The sequence below is a fragment of the Macaca mulatta genome, chromosome 20 (assembly GCF_049350105.2).
Source record: "Macaca mulatta isolate MMU2019108-1 chromosome 20, T2T-MMU8v2.0, whole genome shotgun sequence".
In the NCBI taxonomy this organism is placed as follows: Eukaryota; Metazoa; Chordata; class Mammalia; order Primates; family Cercopithecidae; genus Macaca; species Macaca mulatta.
Genome location: NC_133425.1, coordinates 58,678,003 through 58,693,643, shown reverse-complemented (window position 1 = coordinate 58,693,643; position 15,641 = coordinate 58,678,003). Strand labels below are relative to the sequence as shown.

The 15,641-nt window shown below is 36.7% G+C and overlaps 1 pseudogene; it reads left to right on the top strand.

The window, feature by feature from the left end:
- The first annotated feature begins 14,567 nt into the window (after nucleotides 1–14,567).
- LOC100423748 (NEDD8-conjugating enzyme UBE2F pseudogene) lies at nucleotides 14,568–15,229 on the top strand (annotated as a pseudogene).
- Nucleotides 15,230–15,641: the final 412 nt, after the last annotated feature.

Here is a 15,641-nt window from a genome sequence, read left to right as displayed (position 1 = left end):
ATTACCACAACGTTAGTGGCTTAAAGCCTCCAGTTCTGGTTTATACTTCCTCTTGTAAAACTTTGCCAAATACTGCTCCATCTCACAGTACTTCTCAGAAACTATCCAAAGGGAAGATGTGATGGGAGAATAATAATTATTCTACCCATGGAAATAATTTTGCCCACAAATTGTTTTAATGTGTTCTTAAAAACATAAAAAGTGTCATACTTGAAATCAAGAAAAGTTGATTCTAGTCCCTTCTCTACCACTAGGTTGCATATCTGCATAGATTGTCTTTGAAATATTTATCATATTCCTTAGTTTTTTCCTAGAGTTTGGAAATCAGGGAGGCATAAAGCCGAAGGCGTCTTTTCCCTTAGAAACTCAGATTCTCCATTTTCAGAGAAATGTGATTTAATAAAAAAAAATCAATACCACAACTCCTTTCTGAGGGCTCTGTTTTGGCCCTTTAGTTCTTTGTCTCTGTAGCATGCTGTGATATTATCTGTCTCTCTGCACGACACCAAATACGAGAGCTGTCAGTATGACGTGTGCTGGAAAGGACTACTTTATTCCTAAACTGGGGCTCCTCCTTGGTCTATTCAAAACTGTTTTACTTTCCCCCAGTGACTTTCTGCTACTATTTCTTTGTTTGTTCAGATAAATAGAAAAGAGCTGGGGAAAAAAGAGGTCAGTAGAATAACACAACAATTGAAACATCAGTATAAGTTCAGTGGATAAATAAAACACTGATATTCTCTCAGTTGAGAAGTCCACATTTAAGTCTCAGTACTTGTACTTAGACCTGGACCTTTGGAATTCATAAAATGGTTTACCCTTTTTTTCTGTTCTTATAGATTTCCTGAGATGAACAATACTTCCATGGCCGGTGGAAATATGCTTATTAAACAATGAATTAATGAAGATATGAATATTAGCTACACATGTATTTGCCAATAGATGGTAAATTTCAGGACGGAGTCACATGCCTGAAGTTTCCTGGTTTTGCAATAACCATCCTGTGATCTTTTCCCCTTCAATTGCACTGCTGTGTTCTTTGTCTCCTAGTTTAAGTCCTCACACTGCTAATATCCTCAATGCGGGTGTCATCTTTGTTCTGGACATCTGCTCCTCCTTACCTGATGTTCACCTGTTCACCTGGCAACATGACATCTGGTATCAGCCCTGGATGGAGCCTTCTGCTTCCTGCTGGTGGGGTCTTTTTTTTTTTTTTTTTTTTTTTTTTTTGAGACGGAGTCTCGCTTTGTCGCCCAGGCTGGAGTGCAGTGGCCGGATCTCAGCTCACTGCAAGCTCCGCCTCCCGGGTTTACGCCATTCTCCTGCCTCAGCCTCCCGAGTAGCTGGGACTACAGGCGTCCACCACCTCGCCCGGCTAGTTTTTTGTATTTTTAGTAGAGACGGGGTTTCACCATATTAGCCAGGATGGTCTCGATCTCCTGACCTCGTGATCCGCCCGTCTCGGCCTCCCAAAGTGCTGGGATTACAGGCTTGAGCCACCGCGCCCGGCCAACTGGTGGGGTCTTAACTTAGACAACCCTTTCACTTCTGTTCCTTTTGTCTTTCTTTGAATGCCAATGTATTCTTTTTTTTCTTTTGGGTTTATCTGAATATCTAATGTTCTCTTCATATAACTCTATTTATATCTTACTTCCTATGGTTAATTTCTGCGGGATGGTCCTTGGGAAGAAGGAGAGCAAAACTTGAATGTCCACACTGGTGTTTCTATTCCCTAGGATGATTCCTGTAGCAGGAAACCTAGAGACACAGGCGGCGTGCGTTCTCCTTATTCTTCACTCTTACCTGTTCTTCGCTCTTTCTCCCATTTCTTTCACTCTCATGCCTCTGTCTTCTGCCTCTGTCTTCTGACACTTTCTCCTCATCTCTCTCTCTGTTGTTTGCACACCCTCCCATACCTCCACACCTCTTGTTTCTCTACCACCTCCTTCTTACTGTTTTAACATTTTGTTATTTCACGTTCTGCCTGATATAATAGTTACAACATCTAAAAATTCTGGATTGTGTAGAGCTGGGCTAATTTAGAATATCCCCAGCTATTTAGATGTGCAAAACTTCAACATTTTGTGTCCAGTGCTGCTTGAAGAAGCAGAGCAATTTTTTAAACGATGAAAAGAAAAACTTATAATCAGACCAATGCAACTGTTATAGAAAACAAATTTTCATTATTTTCTTATGTGATTTACGTTTTCTTTTTCTTTTTCTTTTTTTTTTTTTTTTTGAGACGGAGTCTCGCTCTGTCATCCAGGCTGGAGTGCAGTGGCACCATCTCGGCTCACTGCAAGCACCGCCTCCTGGGTTCACTCCATTTTCCTGCCTCAGCCTCCCAAGTAGTTAGGATTACAGGTGCCCGCCATCATGCCTGGCTAATTTTTCATTTTTATTTTTTTAGTAGATATGGGGTTTCACCATGTTAGCCAGGATAGTCTCGATCTCCTGACCTTGTGATCCGCCCACCTTGGCCTCCCAAAATGCTGGGATTACAGGCATGAGCCACTATGCCGGGTCTACCCTATTTCTAATGACAGCCTATAATGTTGGAATGCAGGACTAGTATCTGACTTCCTTTTGTACTCTACTTTGAACCAATCTACTAGCCACCTGAATATCTGGAAGTATGAATTGAACACAGATATAAAAATAAACATAAGCATAATGTCAAGGTCTTCAAAGAATGAATTATTAAATGAGAAACAATAGGTAGTAGATTATGTTTCCCTAATCCAAGCTAGCTTTCAAAAAAGAGTCAGGTACAGAGCCTTTTTAAAACAGCGGGAAGATCTAACAAATTCTGATTTTCATCTCCTTTACTTATGTGTCCAACAACTTTTTTGTACTGTGGAATAATTAACATACTGATCTTTGCTAGACACTTATATTTTCTAGATTATCAATAACTGGCTATGTTTTATATTCTTCACATCAGAGCTTCTTAAAACATAGCTCAAGGATTACCTAAAAGAATGTTTCCTGAGAAGTTAATTAAATATACAAATCACTATACTCTAACTAAAAATCTTGAGGAGAGTGTCTGATTCTTGTATACAAGCATGAGAAGCTTTGTCCTACCTTCTACCTCAATGGTTTATAAAATCTTAAATCATGCAGGGAAAGCAATGGATTGGAAACATATTTTTAATCTGTCTCCTGAAGTCCATATATGATTCATTACTCTTCATAGCAAAGTGATGATGGTCTGACTGGCTCAGTTTGTTCTGTTGGAATCAATTTTGGCTTTGGTCTGAGACAAGGTCTAAGTATCATTCACACAGCTGCCAACAATATTCATCATCTGTGCTGGTTGATAGGGAGGGTTGACGCATCTGAATTAAGTCCAATTCCCAGATTTGTCACAATTAGCTATGTAAATTACTTTAACTTCATGAGTCTCATTTTCCTTAACTATGTAGATAGAATGAACTTATTTCATATATTGGGGAATTCTTACCATAATGCCTGACTCCTTAGAAAAACACAGAAACAGTTTATTGCGTCAGACAAGTGGCTTAATACTGCGCTAAAGTTCTAACAATTCTGTATTCTAAATAACTTGGTTCACCTACTTCCCGCTCTTGCTCCCTTCAAAAAGAAAAAAGTTTGCATCAATCACATGTGTGGAAGATGCCTGGATAAAAATAATGTTCTTATCTAGGCATGACATTGAAAGACTTTTCTCCATTAAATGTGTAGCAAAAAAAAGTATTGTGGGACCAATCAAGTTTGGAAAATTGTTTATTTTATACTTCTCTTGAAAATTGATAATGCCCATGTAGCTAGGAAAAAATATTACGGGAAATGTACAGTAAGATAAAATTTTATTTAAATACATATTTTTCAACATATAGTTGATCACAGAATCTCATTGTTTTTCAATTAATCATATTTCAAGGATGTAGTATTCTGCAGAATACACTTTAGTAAATGCTAGTTTTTAAGTTCCTTGGGGAAAATCTACCCAATCTACTTTCCTCCAGCTACTTCCAGGCCCTTCCTTAAAAGCTAATTAAAACGGTCATTTGAGCTATTTCTGAAAGTCAAATAGTGAAGAAATCACTTCCTTTTCTCCCTCCATTGTCATGATCTTGGTTCAAATTCTAATGATTAAAACCTTAAGAGAAAAACATCAATTTTCAAATTGGCTCATCCCAGATGATGATACTTGGTTATTGCTGAAAATCATAACATTGAGAGATATATACATATATATATATATATATTCCTGAGCCCCTGCAAAAATGTGGAAGTCTCACTTCCAATATATAACCTGCACTCTTAAGTCTGTGTTAATTGTTGCTTACTTGACACAAAGTTCTAAAGCAGAGGCACCCAGGGAAGAAAGCATTATGAGAACAGTCAGATTAGATTTGTGACGACAATTAAGCTCTATTCTTTATTGCTTCTTCTTATTCTTAGCTTTGAAATATTTCCTGCACTTGAGTCATTTCAGCTCCTGGTAGCATTGCTGGAGAAAACAAGACATATTTATTAAATAAACAAACAAGAACAAAGCAATAAATCTTGTGCTTTTCATACTATGTGAAAATAAATTGAGGGGCTATAAAAGTTTGCGTTGTGTGTGTTAGGCTTTTTACAGAAAGTATCTTTAGAATTTTCTTTCCTGCAAACATGTCTTTGCAGAGTGCTATCAAATTCAAATTATCCCCAGAGGACAGGTTACAGGTGATTAAATCAACTCTCTCCAGCAAAGAATACTTTAAAACACTTTTGAGAGCCCTCTAGTTGTGACATGACCTTTGAGAAAAGCATTTTGCAGTTGACATAGTTTGTGTTTTCGTTAGAGGTTTCTCTTAGGCAGAGATGAATTAACATCTTCCACCATAAAATTTGGGCTTAGATGAATGAAGAGCACTTAGTAATTTGCTTTACTTCTCATCTTGGGAGCTTTTTGAATTGGAGAATTCAATGTCATTGTCTCTTGATTTCATCAATGGAGCTATATGTATGAATGTGCATCGTTTATTTCATAGTCTTCAAGAATGATCCACATTTGGTTTGGAAATTGGAAGGAACAAATCTTTTTCTCAAAATTCAGTACCTATCTTTATGCTTGTAAAAAATATAGAGATGATGTTGATGCTATTTCATATGTCACAGCATGTTCATCTACATGAGAAATAGCTTGGGGTATATGTGAGTTGACTCTCGTCTCACCTTCCTTTCCTAGTACCCTATCTCTTCCCAAAGCACATATTCTCCAGCCAACCCCAGCATTTGCATTCTTGTAAAGGACAGCTCTAAAGTCTAGGGTACGTTTTGGCCTGGCACTATTGTCTCATTTAAACCTTTGCACAAAGCAAATTCTCAGTAAATGCTTATTAAGTAAAACATTTTAAGAAAATGGGGACACCATCAGATATGAAGTTGGAATAATCTACTCCATCTTTCCCAGTAAATTTCTCCGAAAATTTATCCAGACTTCAATTCTTCTTTTCTGTAAAAGCAGGCAATTTTTATTTAAATTTTGGTAAAATGGATAATAAGCTTCTGTGTCTAATTAAATAAAGAATATTCAAATATACATTTTCTTGAAAATTCATAGATGCTCATTTAGTCATCATATATTTGTCAAGCTTGTTTGATGGGCCAGAAAAGATAAATAAGATACTTCTCATCCTAAAGTAGCTCACTATAGGAATATAATTCTGTAACTACACATTGTATTTTTGAGAATTATGCTTTACTTCCAAGTGTTTCACACACTTTGCAGATTTCTTATGGCTCTCATATCTCATGATGTTGCGTATAATGTTTGTATTTATGTACTTTTTTCTAATTATAAAATAGTCTGTGCTGACTCGAAGGAATTAGGCAAATGCCAGAAGGTATGAAAAAGAAAATGATATTGTCTATAATCTCATTACTCAGAATAAATGACCTATTTAATTTTGGAAATCATATACTGCTATTGGACTGTCTATTTGCGTGTATATATAATGAGTGTGTTTGTATACAAGTGAGTTAATATACTATTACCTAGGGTCATACTACATATACAAATGTGTGTTCTGGTTCTGAGATTTTCATGTTATTTTCCTATGGTATCAAATGCCCTTTAATAGCACAATTTTGGGCCGGGCACGGTGGCTCACGCCTGTAATACCAGCACTCTGAGAGGCCGAGGTGGGTAGATCACCGGAGATCAGGAGTTCAAGACCAGCCTGGCCAACATGGTGAAACCCCATCTCTACTAAAAATATAAAAATTAGCTGGGCGTGGTGGCAGGTGCCTATAATCTCAGCTACTCGGGAGGCTGAGGCAGGAGAATCGCTTGAACCTGGGAGGTGGAGGTTGCAGTGAGCTGAGATCGCACCATTGTATTCCAGCCTGAGCGACAAGAAACTCCATCTCAAAAAAAAAAAAAAAAAGGCACAATTTTATTGGTTGCAGAATATTTGACCATACAAATGCACCATGCTTTAAGTTCCTTATGCATATACTTCTTTAAGTTTTAGTATATTGTATATACTAAAATCAGCAAATTTGTCTTAAGATGGTCATAAAATTTTTATAAATTAATTTGCTTACTCTATATAGTCATTTTGAAGACAAATTTTAAAATGTTATTTGTTTTTTTAAACAAGTATTTTAAAAGTTTTTTGTCTCTCTTCTTTTGGTTTTGTTTTTCAATGTAACACTTTCCATCTTTCATGTCTCAGGAACTTATCTCCAAATCTCTTTTTCTCTTGAAACATTTGGGCAAGAAAATGTTGATCCAAGCCATGTTGCCAACAGATGGAGCTTAGATTCTTCTTTTTCATTCCCCGTTATTATTTGGGAAGCTACTATTAGAATACTAATGTCAGCCATTAGCTAGACAGGTCTTCTATTCATAGGTTAAGACCTCAGCACATTTAACATATCTTACAATAGTATATGATTCTGGAATGAATCCTTGAAGATGTGGAGGTAAATATACCGCTGGAAAATTAGAAGTAGTCTAAAATTTGTCCCTTGATAGAAGTAGCGTAAGATAAGATAGAATGAAATAAAATCATGTGATTGTCTGTGAAAAATAGAGCTGGACATTAGTTAAAGCACTTAAAAATTTTTATTCAGCAACTATTAACAATAGGGGAAAGAGTTTCGTTCCAATTTGAGCAGAGGTGACTGGGCATTTTAGAGGGAGGATGAGGCGCTATTGTGAGGAGGCAAGTGGGGTCAAGTGAAAAACTTACAAAAGATTGGTCAGCGCTAATGTCATTAGATCACTTGTGTCTGCTAGCTGGTAATTATCAAAGTTAGGATTTCATCCATCCACAGAAACTGAAAGAGGCTCTCTCTTTCCAGATAATTACATCTCGAAGAAATGGCTTTCAGGTGCTTGAGAAAGACACTCCTGAATTGTAGAAGTTACATATTTTTTCTCAAAGGGGTAGAGGATGGGTTCACAGTTCTATGCCCTTTTTAAGTAAGTTCTCCAAGAATGGGAAGGTGTTGGCTAGAACAAACAGTAAATTCTCCTGGCAGCACTGAGTTTTCTCAAGTATTTTAATGGGGAGGTGTGGTCATTCTAGGAACAAGGCTTTGTGCTTCTAAAAGCCATGTTAGAGTTTGATTTTCCCTTAGTGCAGAGGTTTGGATGGAGCCATTATGTGCTGAGCATTCCCCAGTAATATAGAATTTCCCTTGTGCTCTGCTCCCATGCTCTTGTCTTTCTCTGCCCTTCCTCTAATCACTTTGGCACCATCAAATAGAATATGTAGCCACCTGTCCACTTACCTCCTTCTCACTTCTGTTGTATTGCAATTTCCATCTCTAATTGGATGAACAAGAGAGTCGAGAAGTACAGATGGAGGTGTGGCATGGCAATAGGTCATAAAATGCTTCAACCAGCTTCAGAAATGAGCTCACTCAAAGCAATGATATGACACCCCTCTTTTTATTCCCTACTCCTTACCCAGTCAAAAATAGCCCAAATCTGAGGAAGTTTCAGGCATGGAGATGGTGACATATATCCTCCAAAGTCTCATATTGATTTCTTCATTTTTTTCCTTTTTTTTTCTCTTCTGCCTAGTGCAATACACTAGCTCTGTTCTGTTTCACACTTAAGTCAGTCAGAATTCATTCAGGAATTCACAAGGAACAGATTAATTATTAACCACCTTTCCTACTTCCGTTCATCTGAGCAAAGTGGCATGCTCATACAAGTGTGTTTCACGCTTCAAAAACCCATTTCTTGTTCCCTAACACATCTTATGAATCTCTATCAAGCTGACATCGAGAATGATATTTTTAAGATGTCAGTCATTGTCACGGCCATCTGCAAGACATTTTATTGTAACTCTGATTTCTCTTTTGGTTGTGGAGAAGGATAGAGAGAGCTAAAGAGAGACATACTTCCCACTTGTTTTATTGATCTAGTCCCATTTCAGGTGGCAACATTCAAGAACCTTCTACTTACTCATTTCCCTGATCACTGCCCCCACCATGACCTGGTAACAGTGGAAGTCTGTGACATGACACTATACCAGTTGGGATGACAAAGAATTTTTTGCTGGATTCAAACAATTAGAACCCATACAGCCACATCTGTTAAGTTCTCACATTCATTACTCAACAAAGATTACTAACATCAACACAAGTCTTCTTCTGATAACAACAATCAAAGCAACACAGTAATAGTAGCAAAAACGAAGACTGTGTATCAATGTTGTCTATGTGCCAGGTATTCTGGTAAATACTTTAAATTTTATTTTATTTGTTCTTCACATCAACATCATATGATGGGCACTGTCATGTTTCTTTTTAAAATGAGGAAATTAAGCCCAAAGAGAGAATGTACTGCCCAAACTTAACAGCAGATATGTCATTCAAACCCAGGAATCTTGAATTCTAAAGTGTAATTTTCCCTATACCCCGGAGTTGTGTGTGTGTGTGTGTGTGTACTTTTAGTTCATTATTCTGTAACCTCCTATTAGTTCTTAATGTATATCACATCAAATAGGTGTTATGTCAATAGCTAATACATGTATATTATTATTGTTATATATGTAATATATATAGTAACAGTATTTTATCTAAAGAAAAAGATTAATCAAAATATATAAAGATAATTAACCAAAAAATTAATCAAAATATATACAGTACTAGATCGTATAGTCACTTCCCTTTTCAGACTAAAAGGTAATCAATTAAATTTTTAGTACTGCATAAATAGTGGATCGTCATTGAGCTCCTCAAACACGAGCTGGTAGTATTAATCCTCTTTATACTTCCTTTCATTGCTTCAAACCAAGGAGTCTAAAGTCATGGGGCTTCAGAGATAATAAAACAATTCTGTGTCTTAAATTACTCATTATTTCCCTAAGCTTATAGTGGAAATTGTCACATCGCTTCCTGCTAAACATTATTTAGAAAATCCTCCAGCAGCAATAAATGGCTTGACATTCATACACTAGATTCAGCTCAAATATTAAATAAAAACTTATCTTACATCCTTTCACTAGAAGTTGGTCAAGAATAGGCTCATTCGTAGACAATTTTCTGTTCTCTATCCAACTTTATTTCCAAAATAGAGAAGTATTCTGATTTAGTGGTGAAAATGGACTTTTCTTAAAACATGTATTAGATTTGAAATGGACCCAGTTTACATATAATATTGAATTAGAGATTAATTAAGCATTTGCATCATTTGGGGAGAAATGAATCAGTGTGCTTTCATGGTTCAAACTTTAATAGTATATCTAATTTGCCCAGATAAGCGCTCAAATCCAAGGTTTTGTGTAGGAATGATATAAATTGTTATTAAAGTTGTTACAAGTAAAAAAGTCAGATAAAAGACTAAAAACAAAAGTTTCTTTTTTCTCATTATATATATCTTCTCCATTATATATATTTAAGTGTCTCCTCAAACATTTTGGACAATTTTTTCATAAAATCATTATCAGAATTATTCTGACTTGCATCATTAGCTGTAGATATAAAATGAATTAACAATAGTCCAGTAGAGATAATTTCAACTGCTTTAGAATGTTTCTATTTTTTGAAAGAGATATATGGTGTGTGCAGTATGAGCAAAAATAGATAATTTTTTATCATCAATAACACCCCTATTCATTCCACCCAACTCTCTTTCTCTCTCCCTAGCACTTAACAAATAAAGCATCCCCAGGGCTATCCAACTCTAGTACCTCAAGAAACCGGGTTAATGGAGAAATATGCTGTTACCACAATTTGGGGGTAATAATTTCCCTGCTCTCACAGCAATTCCTCTAACCCACGTTTCTAAAATATGATCCTTCTCTAACTGTAAACTTCCTGGTTCTGGAGCCAGTCTCCCAGGTCCCAAGGTAGGAATTCTAGTCCTGCAATTCCAACTACTTATTAGACATCACAAATTTTGTGATTTACAGATCTTAAAATATCCATTTAAAAACATCACAATCTTGCCCTTTTTTGTTTTTTACCCCATCATTCTCTCTCTCTCTCTCTTACTTTTTGGCTTTCTTACTGTCTGACTACCTCTTATGTCCCAATATCTGCTACATTCACAGACTGGAAACCTGAAATGCATCCTTAATTCCTCCCTCTTTATAACCACCCCAGTGACATACCTACAATAAAATACCATACCCTATCCATTCTAAGGATGCCTAAACATCTATGAGAATTGAGCTCAACTTTCATAATCATAGAAATGGCTTTAGAAAATGGTTCTTCCACTTCTACGAAGCTATTTTCCCTTCTTTTAGGTTATTTCCATAGATCCTAACTGCTTATTCTCCTTCCGGCAATGACACTTACAACTGGGTTTATCTTCACACTCTTGTCAAAGTATTCAACCTAGAATGGAAATGAAAGCATCCTATTGCTCTAACAGATTTAATAGCCTCTCATTCCCTAGGCTCAGTCCTTGCATATACAGTTCAGATGCCTACATTCTTTCTGACCAGCAACCCTCTGAGTCTAAGTATGGGATCCTGGGACTCTTTGCTTTTAGAGGCATTTGTGTTTATTTAACATGACAATAACTTTCTCCCTGACTAGACTGACACCAGAACTGTTTTTCTTTGGTTTCCCTGTGATAAGGCTTTTTAACCCTTATCTCATGTTATCCACCATCTTCTGAGTCAACAGTGGCTTACGAAAGCCTTGGATCATAATTTTCAATTCAGCTATAATATTTATAATTTATTTCTCCAAGTATGTGGTTATTATATTGTGTTGACATCTTAGTCTTTCTTGGTTACAAACCTAGATCGATTATCCAACATTTGCTTTTCTACAGTTCAAAAAATTAAGATACACACACAAAAACACATATAAGTTGCTTGAACATAAAATATGTTATACCAAGAAAAATGTTACTTATAAAAATAAATAGGTGAGAAATATTTTTTTTACTAACTCCTGGAAATTTATATATAGAATATCCCTTTCTCTGTCCCTGTCTCTTTCTTCTTCTTCTCTCTCTCTCCTCACTTCATTTTTTATCCTTCACTAGCAAGAAGTCTTTACATGTCATCTCTAAGTAAACGACTTTCCATTTTCTTTCCAGTAATCAAATTGTGGAGTTGTAATTAGGAATACAGAATAGTCTTTTTCAAAATGTTGAAAATAATGTGTTCTTCTCACCTCTCTTAAATATAATGTCTCTCATGTCAATAATAATGGCCCATTGGACTCTGAGATTCTTAAAAATTGTTGGTATAGGAAATTTCCAGTTCTAGTTAAGATGGAATATGCACATCTAGCTTATCTTGCTAACGGATTACTACCAGGGATACTGGGGAAAAAAAGTAAAACATCTATCAGAGGGCTCTGAGCAGTAGGTAAGAGCTGGCACATCGGGTAGGGAAATCACCACCACCCTTAAATGACCATATAGTGGTAAATTTCCATTTGTGGTTTTTTGTTTTATTTTGTTTTGCTTTTTGCTGCTGTCTTGATCTGCTGTGTGTTTTTGTTATGTTTTCTTTTTTGCTCTTTTTTTTTATAGCTTCTTGATTAGATTACCTCATCTCTCAGAATTGCAGATAGATATAGACAGAAAAAGTTCTAAGAAGGAAAAAAAAAAACCCCACACTTTGTCTAGACAAAAGAATGAAATATTGGTGTGGGGGGTTAAAGGATGAAGCTTTTTCGATTCTCTAGCATCATGCTAGGCAAATTCCAGAAAGAAACTGGATGCTTATGATGGAAGCAGCAGAGGCAAAAGAGGTGGAGGTGGCAGGGGCAACAGCAGCAGCTTTGCAGACTCTTTTATCTTGCTGTTTTACACCAACATTAACCCGGTCATAGGATGTGTGCAATAGAATGGGTGCCCTAAAACTTCAGGTTTAGTATCTGCAACAGCAGAACAGGGACCACTGGAAATTCAAGAGCATGGAGATTACAGGGTGTGGGGAAAAAAAAGAGATACTTCGAATTTATGTACACATAAGGTTTTGGGCTATACTTTGAACTAATCATGTGTGGAACTGATCAGAATTAACAATACAAAGGTTAAGACTAAACAAATGTCTGGATCACTTCCAAATCCATAATGAACCTTAGATGTTTCACACACTGAATGTACCAAAATTATGCAGCAAAGGCTTTGAAAATTAAGCTGTTATTAGAACTATGGTTCCAAAAAAAAGTGGTTCAGGATTTATGGTCTTAAAGTAGTTTGACTGATTATTTTTTAAAGAAGAAAATAGCTGTCTACAAAATTTTAATAAGATGCAGAGTCTCATAACAACTTTAAAGCATCTGTTAGGATTATGTTCCATGAAACAATCACAATCTTCAAATGAATTAAAATATAGAAAATTTGGAAAACAAATAGAATCTTTAAAATAAAAATTTTGGAACCAAAAAACTCAATAAGAGAAATTTTTAAATTACCAAAAGAGCTCAATAATAGACGTAACATAAGAAAAGGTCACCAGACATGAAAATAGATCGATAGAAATTATGTTTGAACATCAGAGAGAAAAAAAATTAAAACAAAATAAAAATAATATTAGCAATCTCTGTGTGACAGTATCAGAAATGCTAACATTTGTGTCACTAGGGACTAATAGCAAAGATAAAAAGATAGGTACTGACAAAATATTTAAATAATCAATGGTTGAGTGTGTTACACATTTAATGAAAGATATAAATGTACAGATCCAAAACACTCAGCCAACTCCAAGCAGAATAAACAGAAATCAAACCATTCTGGGGCACTATAATGAAACTCTTGAAAACCAAAGAAAAAGGAGAAGTCTTAAAAGCAGCCAGACAAAATCCACATATTGCATAGGAGGAGAAATAATTCAGATAACTGCAGGTTTCTAATCAGAATCGATGGAGGCAGCAAGAGAGTGGAATAGCATTTGTTGAAGTGCTGAGAGGAAAAGCTAAAAGTAAACTGAGAATTCTTATCGAGCAAAACTACCTTTCAGGATCAAAAGTGAAACACATTCTCAGATGAAAGAAAATTAAGACAATTTGTCATCCATAAAGATGCTTTTAAAAATGCAAACAGAAGAGAAATGGTAACAAATGAAGAACAAAAGAAAAAATGGGCCGGGCGCGGTGGCTCAAGCCTGTAATCCCAGCACTTTGGGAGGCCGAGACGGGCGGATCACGAGGTCAGGAGATCGAAACCATCCTGGCTAACACGGTGAAACCCCGTCTCTATTAAGAAATACAAAAAACTAGCCGGGCGAGGTGGCGGGCGCCTGTAGTCCCAGCTACTCGGGAGGCTGAGGCCTGAGAATGGCGTGAACCCGGGAGGCGGAGCTTGCAGTGAGCTGAGATCCGGCCACTGCACTCCAGCCTGGGCGACAGAGCGAGACTCCGTCTCAAAAAAAAAAAAAAAAAAAAAAAAAAAAAAAAAAAAAAAAAAAAAAAAAGAAAAAATGGTAAATATCTGAATAAACGTAGAGAGGGAAGAATAATGGGTACATAGGGTTATATATATATTTTTAAATATTTTACTTAAAGTGACTTTGCAAAGCCAGCTCTTGTTTTATTGCATACAGTTTAAAAACTTAGATAGTGCAGAAATATAAATAAATATGGTCAAATAATTTTTGAAAAAGTTGCAAATGCAATTCAGTGGAGAAAGCATAGTCTTCCCAACAAATATTTCTGAAATAATTGAACATCTATAAGCCAAAAAATGAGTTTGACTTAAACTTTATATTTTGTATAAAAATTAACTTTAAGGCCGGGCGTGGTGGCTCACGCCTGTAATCCCAGCACTTTGGGAGGCCAAGGCGGGCAAATCACTAGGTCAGAGATCGAGACCATCCTGGCTGACACAGCGAAACCCCGTCTCTACCGAAAATACAAAAACTTAGCTGGGCGTTGTGGGGGGCGCCTGTAGTCCCAGCTACTCGGGAGGCTGAGGCAGGAGAATGGCGTGAACCCAGGAGGCGGAGCTTGCAGTGAGTGCAGATCGCGCCACTGCACTCCAGCCTGGGCGACAGAGTGACACTCCCTCTCAAAATAATAATAATAATAAAAAACTTAAAATAAAAACAAATAATAATAATAATAATACACTGACCACAGGACTCAGCCACCCACTTCTAGGTGTTTACCCTGGAGAAATGTCTGTTTGTATTCCAACAGTAATCTGCACATGGATGTTTATAGAAGCATTATCCTGGTCACCAAAACATGGAAAACAAACAACAACAAAAACTGTTGTTCAAATAGTCCCGACCGCAGCCACAGTGTCCGCCTCCACTTGGAGGGTTTCTGTGGAGACAAGTTGCTTGTTAAAGAGATTGCAGAACTTGAAGCTAATTTACACTGTACATGTAAAGTGCCTTTTCTTGATCCAAACCAGCCTCATTGTTTTCAGCTAATTGTAACCAGATGAGGGGGTTAAAAGGTGGAAAATTTCCATTTGAAACTGAAGTTCCCATGCGTACATCATGGCGCCTCTCAAAGTGAAATGCCTGACCAGGATGTGACACCACAACATAACTGAGACAGGGGAAGTATGTCTGAGTTTACTGAGAGAACATTCGATTGACTGCACTGGCTGGGATCCCACGAGAACATTAAAGGATATTATCTGGGGATTAAACTCTTTCTTTACTGATCTTGTGAATTTTGATGATCCCCTGAATATTGAAGCTGCAGAACATCACTTGCGGGACAGCTAGGACTTCCGGAATTAAGTGGATGACTACATAGTTTACCAGATGATAACAGGGGAAGACTGTAGGCCCATGGACTGTGTTACAGTTTGTCTCTAACGTGAAACAAGAGGCAGCCCCCCTCTGTATAGTCCTCACACTCCTTCTCAGTGCTGCTGAATCGCCTCAGTCCTGTGACCAGGTTGTCCTGCAGAAGACCATCTTCATGCTTGCTCATTGTCGATGGAGAATTAAACACAAATACAGCAAGAAAATATGTTTGGGCTTCTTTAAAAAATAATATAAATAAATAAACCAATTGTGATATAAGGAAATACTCCCTAGCAGCAAAAGGAACAGACTACCCATAAACACAACACTTGACTCAGTTTCAAATGCATTACACTAAGCAAAAGAAGCCTGTTTCAAAATGTTACATATTATCTGATTCCAAATATATTACATTCTGGAAAAGATAAAGTTACAGAGATGGATAATAGATCACTGGTTGCCTGAATTAGGAGTTGGAGTAGCATT